Here is a 9,551-nt window from a genome sequence, read left to right on the forward strand (position 1 = left end):
TAAGAAAGATTAGGTCGGATGGCCACACGAGCTATGAGGAAAATAAGATAGCCAACATTTTAATTGGCCGGTCAGGAAAGACTTGAAGTCTTCCCCATCTGACTCTCTATAAACGCCACTGGCACCTCCACCATCAGCAAGGGCAACAGTAAAGCTATTAGCTAACATTTATTAGGAATTTATTCTGTGCCAGCTTCAGTCCTAAGGATTTCCACTGCGTCTTGATTAATCTTAATAACGCTACAGGGGCTTCCTTGGTGGCGCAGTGGTTGAGAATCTGCCTGCCAATGCAGGGGACACGGGTTCGAGCCCTGGTCTGGGAAGATCCCACATGCCGCGGAGCAACTGGGCCCGTGAGCCACAACTACTGAGCCTGCGCGTCTGGAGCCTGTGCTCCGCAACAAGAGAGGCCGCGATAGTGAGAGGCCCGCGCACCGCGATGAAGAGTGGCCCCCGCTTGCCGCAACTAGAGAAAGCCCTCGCGCAGAAACGAAGACCCAACACAGCCAAAAATAAAGAAAGAAAGAAAGAATTTAAAAAAAAATAACGCTACAAGGCAGGTGCCATTATTTTACTAGTGAAGAAGCTGAAGCTCTGAGTAAATGCCCAAGTTATGACAGAATCGTAACTGGAAGCAAAATATGGGCCAAGCGTCCAAGGTTTCCTCTGAGACAAGCACGTTCTGAATGCAGATGCAGGCTTGTCTGTGCTCCCACGTGTGGGCATAGATAAGCCCCATTTTTAGAGCTGCATTGCCTCACCACTAGTCTGTTGCTATGTGTATGCTCCATAATTACATTTGTTGATGAAACATCACATTTAAGAGTCAACAGCTGCATATGCACATACGTGTTGAATTAAGAAAGCCAAGCAGTCTTGAAATGAAGACTGAAATGGGAATGGCTGATCTGACTCCAGTTCTGCAACTATGTGGCCTTAGGCCAAGCATCTTATTTAACTTCTAGATGTCTTTCTCCTTCATATTTACCTCACCCACTTGACAGGATTATTAAGGACTTCATTCCTTGAGTAAGACATTGTGCTGAGAATTCCATATGCATTGCCTTAACCTTCCTAACAACCCCATAAATTGGGGATGATTATTATTCTCATTTTACTGGTGGAGAAAACGAGGCCTAGACAAGTTAAGTCCCTTGCCCAAAGTATCACACCTAGTACTTCAAGCTAGAATTCATATCCTCTACCAGCGAATTCAGAGCCTGTGCTCTTAAAAACCACTCCACAACAGAGTTCTGTTCTAAGACTCCAAAGAGACAGTTAAAGACTAAAAGTAAGATGTTAACAAAGGAAATTATTCTAAGTACCCCCAGCTGTTGTTGGGCAGAAGTTAACTTTAATTAAGACAAACATTCACATAAAGAAATATCCTACCAATGTCCACCCAACGAAGGCCTTAGCCCCATGAACACATAGTGATTTTGTTACATCTCTCCCTGGTAAGGTAGAGGAGACATTACTTAGGGCAGTCACAAACATAAGAGCACCATTATGCCTATGGCCACCTTAAGGCACTTCCTAGTGAAAAATTTATCCAAAACCATGTGCAAACAGCAAACTATTTCTACAACATGGGCAACAAAATAGAGCTTTCAACTTGTCACACACCAGATCAAATCTGCATTTCCTGTAACTGCAGTAAATGACTTGCCACTTTGCATTGAGATGACTTGTGAAGTAAGCCCATTGCATATCCGATTATAACTTTAAAGAAATGTATTCCAGAGGTGTCTTCTATTACCTATAGATCAGAAGAAGGCAGAGAGACTTCTAGACGGTAAGCAATGACATGCGTGGAGCAATCCCAATACAGCAGAGGCTAGGGTAACTTTTACGCGAAATAAACTGCACTGCAGTCTTATAAGGCAAAAATCTACCCAACAGAAGATAAAATTTTAATACTCACTAAGGCTCTGCCTCCATACTCAAAACAAGGAGAAAATAGAGGACTTATGCAGTTTACCTTGACTCAACAGTGAATTTAAATATCTCTGATCAGAACCCACCCTCTGTCTTTTCCTTCCTTGAATTGCAAGAATTTGAACCTACATTATCTCTTTCCCACTTCATGGGTACAGACACTAGACACCTCATTCTTCACCCTATAAATGCCATATAGGAATGAGACAATCTTTGCAAACTATTCAGCACTCTACCTGACACACAGTAGGTGCTCAATAAACATTAGTTCCCCATTTCCTCAGAGTATATTTAGATATATCATTAATATCACACAGAGTTTGTAATAACGAGCTTAACCATGTCCTGCAACTTTAACTTTGCAGGGGTTTATGGAGCGAATTGACACTGTAATAATGTTTTGTATGTGTTTTGTATGTTTAAAAATGACTATTTTTAATATACTTCCATCACACTCTAAGAATTTTCCTGACAGGCCACTACTCCGTTTCAGCTCAATATTTGGTGACCAAAGTGTTCATTAGAAACCTAAAAACAGGTTGTTTTTCAAATATATGCACAATGATAAAACTATCTTATAAAAAATTTTAATAATCCCAACTGTGTACACAGAAAAAAAAATCCCTGCTATTTCATGAATATATACACGTAGGGGGGAAACTATAAGAATACATATAAACATATTAACAGAAAGATGAGTTGTAGGATTATGAGTAACTTTTAGTTTCTTCTTTCAAGCACTTCTATATTTTCCAAAATCTCAAAATTTCTGTAAGTGTGAGTTAACTTTTTTTTTTAATGAGCTAGCTTATTTATTTATTTATTTATATTTTTATTTTATGGCTGTGTTGGGTCTTCGTTTCTGTGCGAGGGCTTTCTCTAGTTGCGGCAAGTGGGGGCCACTCTTCATCACGGTGCGCGGGCCTCTCGCTATTGCGGCCTCTCTTGTTGCGGAGCACAGGCTCCAGACGCACAGGCTCAGTAATTGTGGCTCACAGGCCTAGTTGCTCCACGGCATGTGGGATCTTCCCAGACCAGGGCTCGAACCCGTGTTCCCTGCATTGGCAGGCAGACTCTCAACCACTGCCCCACCAGGGAAGCCCCAAGTTAACTTTCAATAATTATAAAGTTTGTGATTTTTTAAATGCATGTCCAGGATGTTACTTTAGATCAAAATACATTTATTGAGCATGTTGAAAATTGCTGATGGAGAATTATTGAGCAAAGCCGTTAGCTCTCTATTATGAAGACCTATTATCTAAAATGAAAAATAAAAATAAAGGAAAATTAGGCTCCTCGTCAGAGTCAAGTTGTCGTCTCATGCAAAGCATCTCAGCAGTTGGACAGCTGAGTGAGAAAATGATCATTACGATGAGGGTGTGAAATGAGGGCTTATAAAATGTCCTCGAGGCAAATCCTTTCCACCAAAGGATTAGTTAATAAGACAAGACATAATCACCTTCCTAGTGCGGAGTTGTTGGGGGTTCCCTTCCCCATTTTATACACAAAGCATCTCTCTTTGATATTACTGTTCTCAAATGTTTGAAAGCCATTCCCAGTCACGGAAGTTTCTTTTGCCTTAAGTGGGAACAAGACAAACGAAGTAGCTGCTAAGATGATAAAATAGATGCTCACGTGGAATGTTCTAATGTTCTAATTTCCTTGATGCCAGTTCACAGGTGCAACTTAATCTCCTAAATGAAAATCTCTAAGTAAGGGCCAGACATAAGTCGAGTTAAAGGATAAAACCGAAAAAACAAACAAAACCTATAACCTGTGCAACCTCTTTACGAGCCACAATGTTCATAATACGTTTCCAAGATTTTTTAAAATGTACTTATTTTGTTGTTTTTCCAGTTACTCTTCCTGTTTTTTTGCTCATTTACAAATTAATCTCATTGGTTTTACATTATTGTTATACCAGTCTTCCTCTGATTATTCAGAATAAAAATAATTCTCTCTTACCTTTCGCCATTCAGAGAAAAATATAACAATAATGAATTATTTGCTTATCTCTCCCTCCCTCCCTCCCTTCCTTCCTTTTCAATGAAAATTTCAAAACTACAGAAAAGCAAAGGGTAGTTTAACAAATGCCCATGTAGGCATTCTCTAGAATTTATAAATGTTAACTTTTCATCATATTTTAATGACATATATTTTAAGCAATAAAACAAAATAGAGTTGAAGTGCCCTATGTATCCTTTACCTGTTCTTTCTCTCTTTCTCCAAATGAAAAAAGAACCATTAATCTATATTAATCTCTCATCTTCTCCTAGGGTCTTCTATCTGTTGGAACTTGATCCTTTACGATTTTTATAACTCTTTTTCTTACCAAATAAACTACTGTCCTAGTTTAATTACTTGTTTTAAAAAATAACCACTTGTCAGGGATAATATACAGAAGCCCCTTACTCCTAGAGAGCCAAGACTTGCAAAAGTAACTTTAGGGTATCTCCTGCTAAAACAAAGGTGATCATACTTCATGCATTAGGGCAGAACATGTTCAACTCAAACTCTAACAGGTGTGTGTCTTCAGAAGACTGGGTTTCTGAATCAACCAATACTAATTCTGTTAGAGACAGGGTCAAAAACCAACCAATTTGCTCTTAGTGGAAATATTGTTGTTATCGTAACTTGAGAGGCTCAAGGACCCCAGACATGAAATGTACACTTAACATTTAAAAAGATGACTTTATTTCAGTTTTCCCTTGAGCCTAAATGAAGCGCAAAGAAAGGTAGTCAAAAGAAAAATGACAATCTAAAAAGAGAAGCTTTTTTCATTGCAGACAGAAATTTGCTGGCTCCACAAGACTAGCGAACATCCTGGCTCCAACATAAATAGCTGACAGGCAAGAGTATGAATGACAGATACTAAAAGATATGGGAGAAAAAAATGGAAACATGGTGAATAATTCTTTCATTGACAATTTTATAGCTATGTACAGATTCAGAAAACATGACAATGTTTTGGCATTTTGGCAATGTCTTCGTATCCCAGGGCTTTTGTCTGATTTCATTTTTTCCATTAATAAATAATATTATTCCTCCAGATCTTTCAAAATTAAGAAGAATGGATAGGAAGCAGGATCCCTTCCATGTTTCAAGTTTTTATAGTGATTTATATTGGAAACATGAAGAAAAATGTAGAGAGGTAATTAGATTAATCATATAGCCCCAATTTCCATCTCTGATTAAGAAATATCAGAGTATTCATGTGAAGTGTGTTACATTTGAGAAACACGTGGGACTTGAAGTCAGGCAAACTGGACCGACAACTGTGGGTCCACCACTGGCTTAGTGAATTTGGGGGAATTGCATAAACTTTCTACTTCTGTTCCCCTCCTCAACAAAATGGGAATAAAAAGCTGTGGTGTTGAGAAAACAAATGAGATATGGCATACTAAGCTGCAACTGTTCTCTATAAATGTTGTTGTTTGATGTCCTTCAGTGCCTGGCACCAATTTCTGTGATTCAACAGATTAACAATAAACATGTGTTGAATTAATGGTATCTGGAATTTTTGTTTTTTAATTGTAGGGAGAACTGTATATAGTACATAGCTAATAATTACGAATCAGTCTGAGTCATGACCAAAGTGAAAACATATTTTGGGAAACCAAGTCAGATTACCTTCTATTCTAATCCTAAAACTCTTAGGCATTTGTCTCCAAAAGTATCCTAGACCAAAGATACAGTCAGATGTACACGTGAAACTTATTATATAAAAATACACTAAAAACAATAAGATACAGAGAGAAGTTTTTAAAGATTGTTATTTTAAAGCAGAGCTCATATTAAAATTTACTCAGCTCTGACTACATGATGTCTAATAACTTATTTAATAATTTTTTTTTTTTTTTTTTTAAAGGATTTTCTTATTTATTTATTTATTTATTTATTTATTTTATTTTTGGCTGTGTTGGGTCTTCGGTTCGTGCGAGGGCTTTCTCCAGTTGCGGCAAGCGGGGGCCACTCTTCATCGCGGTGCGGGGACCGCTCTTCATCGCGGTGCGCGGGCCTTTCTCTATCGCGGCCCCTCCCGTCGCGGGGCACAGGCTCCAGACGCGCAGGCTCAGCAATTGTGGCTCACGGGCCCAGCTGCTCCGTGGCATGTGGGATCTTCCCAGACCAGGGCTCGAACCCGTGTCCCCTGCATTAGCAGGCAGATTCTCAACCACTGCGCCACCAGGGAAGCCCCTAATAATTTTTAATGTGGGCTGGTCACTAGGAATTGTAACATTGTTTATTTCTTTTCCAAAAAATATTCAGTATGACTATATACTCAAACAATACACTACAAAATCATTAGTATATCAGAAAGAAATAATTTTTTGGCTATAAAATTTATACCTACAAAAATATACATTGCAGTCTTTTACAATAAGATTGACTGACTTGTTCTGGGAATAACTAGAGTATATCAAGATGGACTAATCTAAAATTCTCAAAACCATACATTTATTGAGTACATAATTTAACAGGGTTTTCAAAAGAAATTGAGGTTAAATACCATGCAAAAATTATAGTAGTAGATTAATTACCTAGTGAAGTATTTTATCTTTAATATAATTATTTTATGGCTTACTTTTAACTAAAAATTAATTCTCGAACTAAAAAATGTGAGTGACTCAAGGTTTGGATAGGATTTATAAAACGTCTATAATATTGTGATAATTCCAGTGGATGTACCTTGGCAATTACCCTTATAACAAAATACAATAAGGATGTAATATTGTTAGCTGGATTATTCTTTGTTATGGATATAATTTTTGACATTGGCTGGCAAATCCATAATTACTTATTTAAAAATTCAATAGTCAGTAATTAGAATATAATCTTAGATCATACAATGATGATTTATTTTACCATTTGGATTTTTACCAGTGCTTTTTACATCTGGATCCTGAGAAGTCTTTAATTCAGGACAAGGCATAAATGAAAACTCCCCATGGGGAAGGCAGATTCACTTTTATTAGAAATATAACTATTTCTGTAGATCTTTAAGTACTCTTTCCCAAGTTCTAGAATACTTGATGATACAGAAATCAAGCTTGCTTGTTGTTTTTTTTTTTAACCTTTGAAGACACTGAAAACGTCTAAGAAACCACTTTGAAACTTGTCCTTATAAAAAACTGTGAGTTCTTGAATTAGCCTATTCAATCTTCTTCTTTTTTTTTTTTTAATCCAAAGACCAGTTCTGTTTGCTGTCCTAAAATAATTCAAAGGCAGAGGAGACAATACCTGAGCCAAGTCCACTCTCTCTCAGCTAAGGGGAAAGAACTCTCTGGAGTGACAAAAGGGGAACAGTCTGTTTAATCAATTCAATTCACTACATATTTATTGAGTACTTATTTTGTGCCAGGGAATATTCAAGGTGCTGTGGGAGTTTATAATACAGGAGATAAGAGAAGTATTCAGATTTAATGCTGCTTAGATTGTAATAAGTGTCACAAGAGGAAAAGAGAGCTACAGATCAGCAAAAACTTTCTGAAAAGCAAACCGCAAGTCACAAAGGGTGAGGGGGATTTTGACAGAGGAAGATGGGTGGGGTCATTCCTGGCAGAGTTGAGAAATGGGGGAGAACAGAGAGCAGTCTTGCTTGGAAGGAGAGCACAGGGCTTGCAGGGTAGTGCTGGGAGGCCAGGAAGATTGGACAGGGCTTGAATGTTGGGACCCTGAATGAGAGGCAAGAAAGTTTTTTGATTAGGAAAATGAGTATGCACTGGGTCTGACCTGTTTTGCAATATTAACCTTACCTATAGCCATGAGCTCCAGGGATTGATTTCAGATGTCACAAATACTTCTGCATCTGCCCTCTGCCCAAATTTCTCCTGTCTTCATATTGCTGTCTGAAAATCATTTTTAGGACCTCTGTTCTATTACTAAAGATTTTAGTGCTTTTGTAGAAAACACTGAAATTCTCCTGATAGGGATAAGGTCTCCAGCTATCAGCATACAGATTTCCCACCCCTCGCTGAGTGGGTGTGGGAGGTGAAGAGAATGTAAACAACACGAAATCTCAATGTGTAGGGCAAGGAGTATCTGGAGAAAGGTTTAGAATTGGCAGGCAAATTTCCAAATGAGTCTTCAGTGTATTTAAGAAGAGAGTTGAACATTTTTGTCAAGGGATGAGAACAGTTGTGGGAAAACCAGTGATTCAACAGCAAAGCAAAAAGCTTAGAGCTGTGACTGATGAGATGAGCAGATTTCTGTCTCACTGGGGGGCAGGGTGGGGGTTGAAATACAAGAGTAAATAATGCATATGGGCACCTGAAGAAAGGTTTTATGTAATCATTCTCTCTGTATAAGAGAGTATTACATTTCTATTGCTATATGACAATTTACACAAATTTAGCAGCTTAAACAACACACATTTGTTATCTCATAGCTTTCAAGGGTTAGGAATTTGGGGACAGGTTTAGCTGAGTTCTCTGCTCAGGTTTCACCAAGCCGAACTCAAGGTATCAGATGAGGCTGAGATCTCATAGCAGACTTGGGGTCCTCTTCCAAGCTCATTGGTTGGTGACAGAATTCAGTTCTTTACAGTTGCAAGCCCACCAGCCATTTTCTGTCACACAGGGAACACTCCCAGCTCCTAGAGGCCACCCTCATGTCCTTGCCATGTGACTCCCCTTCCTAGGCAGTTCACACGTGGCTGTTCACTATTTCAGGATCAGCGAGAATCTCTGTTGCTTTCAGTCTCTGACTTCTTTTCAAGTCTCACCTGATTAGGTAAGGCCCACCCAGGATAAGCTCCCTAACTTAAAATCAATTGATGAATGTCCTTAATTATATCTGCAAAATCCTTTCAGAGCAGGACTTAGATTAATGTTTGATTAAAGAACTGGGAGAAGTGTATACAACCAGGATAGTGGGACTGTTGGGGGCCATTTTAGAATTCTGCTTGTCACAAAGAAACATATGTCAGAATCTTTAATAGGTGAGGATTTCATACTAATGCTCTTTTTCCATCGGGAAAGTTGTTGAAAAGTGGGCCAGGGACTTCACTGGTGGTCCAGTGGTTAAGACTCCGTGCTCCCAATGCAGGGGGCCTGGGTTCGATTCCTGGTCAGGAAATTAGATCCCGCCTGCATGCTGCAGCTAAAAAGAGCCCACATGCCACAATGAAGGTCCCGCGTGCCGCAACCAAGACCTGGCGCAGGCAAATAAATAAATAAATATTTTTTTAAAAAAATAGAAAGAAAGAAAAGTGGGCCAGCCCAGCCATGTCTTATATGTCTATACAATTCCTTCCACTGCTTAGCATTTAGTGCTTAAGACTACACTAAGTATCAAAATATCTACATTTATAATATTTGAGTATGGTTATATGGATATGGATATGATCAGATGATTCAAAATTATATTTTAATAAAAGAATTTTACTATATAATAGTCACAGTGCCAGCACAAATGCACAAAACTATTGTACAGTGCCCAGTGATATGCAATAAAGTATATATTGAATTAAATAAAATGCTTTGTCTTTTTGTTGAGTGGGAGTTTTTTGAGAGTCCTTGTGAAGCAGTGGGAAGACCAATTAGGGGATCTGGATTCTATTTCAGGCAGCATCAATTACTAGTAGAGGGCTCTAGGGCAGGCCACTTCAGTTC

This window comes from Balaenoptera acutorostrata, chromosome 2 (assembly GCF_949987535.1).
Source record: "Balaenoptera acutorostrata chromosome 2, mBalAcu1.1, whole genome shotgun sequence".
Taxonomy (NCBI): Eukaryota; Metazoa; Chordata; class Mammalia; order Artiodactyla; family Balaenopteridae; genus Balaenoptera; species Balaenoptera acutorostrata.